Here is a 2,487-nt window from a genome sequence, read left to right on the forward strand (position 1 = left end):
AGGCTTAGACGCCACCTACCGGAAACCAAAAGAAAAACACGTTTTTTGCAACAGGCCAGAGAGAGGCCTTTCTATAATAAATCTTTCTGGGAAAAAAGTAGAATACACTTCCATTACTGCCCAGGCAGAGAAATAGTCCATTAAACACCATGAACAACCAAGGTGACAAGGCATCTCAGAAAGAAAGAGAAAAATCTTTAGAAAATAGGCTTACAGACAAAGAAATATGTGACTTAAATGTCAGAGAATTCAGGACGGTATTTCTAAAAAACTCAGAGGTCCAAAATGAATCATATCAACAATTTCAGGAACTGAAAAAACAGCTAGATGAGCAGAATGAGTTATTTAGCAAGGAGATTGAAAACCTCAAAAAGAACTGAATAGAACTTCTGTAGATAAAGAACACACTGCAAGAGTTGAAAACTGAAATAACAAGCTTGGGAAATAGAGTTGACCAAACAGAGGAAAGTATCAGTGATATCGAAGACAGAAATCTAGAAATAAATCAGAAGGAAGAAGAGAGAAACCGAAGAATGAAAAATAATGAAAGAGAAATATAAGAATTAGCTGATACCATTAGGAAAGGAAACATAAGGATAATGGGCATTCTCGAAGGGGAGGAAAATGAACAAGGATTAGAAAGCATTTTCAGACAAATAGTTCCAGAGAACTTCCCAAATCTAAGGAATGATCTGGAGCTTGGAATTCAAGAAGTCAACAGAACACCCAATTATCTCAACCCAAAAAGGCCTTCTCCAAGACACATTGTATTAAAATTATAAAAAATCAATGATGAAGACAGATTTCTCAGGACAGTCAGGGAAAAGAAGATGGTAACCTATAAAGGAAAACCCATTAGAATATCATTGGACTTCTCAGCACAAACCTTACAAGCCAGAAAGGAGTGGAATCAAATATTCAAACTATTAACTGAAAGAAACTATGAGCCAAGAATAATGTATCCAGTTAAGCTCTTCTTTAGATATGAAGGAGAAATAAAGACCTTTCCAGACATACAAAAAAAGAGAATTTTCCACTACAAGGCCTGCATTATAGAAAATACGGAAAGGGGTCAGCTCACCTAAAACAAAATGACAAAAAAATACATAACTATGAGTAAGGCGCCTAGCAGACAGATAGAAGCAGAGGAATGCAACCCTTACTAAGAACAGGGCATTATAAGCTTAAACAATAAGAAGAGATTTGCTATAGCAAGATAGTAATGAATGTTCAGAATACATAGGGACAAAATGAGATAACAATGACTGAAAAAGGGAGGATTCAAAGATCCAAATTCGCAAAGGGGAATGGAGATAAGGCACAGGTAGACGAAAGTGGAGGACTGTGTATATACAACTATCCTTTACATATTCGTAGCGGTAACCACACAACAAAGATTCAGAACCGAGGTATATAACATAAAACAAGAAGGACCAGAGAGAAAACCCACAAAAGCCAACCAAGAAAAGAAAACAGAAATATAAGAACAAGGAAGCAGTGGAAACACCAAGCTACCAGAAAACAAAAGATAAAATGGCTATAAGAAGACCTCATATTTCAATAATCACCTTAAGTGTAAATGGACTGAACTTACCAATAAAAAGTCACAAAGTTGCAGATTGGATCAAAAAACAAAACCCAACCATATGCTGCCTTCAGGAGACACATCTCAGTTCCAAAGACAATATAGACTCAAAGTGAAAGAGTGGAAAATGATATTTCAGCAAATGGCATTAAGAGGAAAGTGGGAGTAGCCGTACTAATATTGGACGAAATAGACTTCAAAATAAAAAAGGTAAAAAAAGATACTGAGGGACACTTCATAATGATAAAGGGAATCAAGCACCAAGAAGAGATAACACTTATTAATGTCTATGCTCTCAATCAGGGAGCCCTGAAATATGTAAAGTAATTACTAACGGAACTAAAGGGAAAAACACACCAAAACACTATTGTAGTAGGGGACCTAAACCCCCACTGTTGGATATGGACAGATGATCCAAACAGAAAATCAATAAGGAAATAACATTCCTAAATGACACATTAAACCAACTAGATATAATTGACATTTACAGAGCCTTTCATCCCAAAACATCTGCTTATATATTTTTCTCTAGTGTACATGGAACATTCTCAATTATTGACCACATACTAGGACACAGAGATAGCCTCAACAAATATAAGAGGATTGAAATCATACCAACCATATTCTCTGAACATAATGCTTTGAAGCTAGAGATCAACTGTAAAAAAACAAAGCAGGAAGAACAACAAATACATGAAGATTAAACAACATACTACTGAAGAATAACTGGGTCAGAGAAGAAATAAAAAGAGAGTTCAAGAGATACATAGAAATGAATGATAATGATAGTACAATATATCAAAACTTTGGGGGCAGGCAAAAGTGGTCATAAGAGGAAAGTTCATATCATTATAGGCCTATCTACCTCCAAAAACAAGAATGAGCCCAAATAAAAAACTTAA

This window comes from Pteropus vampyrus, unplaced genomic scaffold, assembly GCF_000151845.1.
Source record: "Pteropus vampyrus isolate Shadow unplaced genomic scaffold, Pvam_2.0 Scaffold20, whole genome shotgun sequence".
NCBI lineage: Eukaryota > Metazoa > Chordata > Mammalia > Chiroptera > Pteropodidae > Pteropus > Pteropus vampyrus.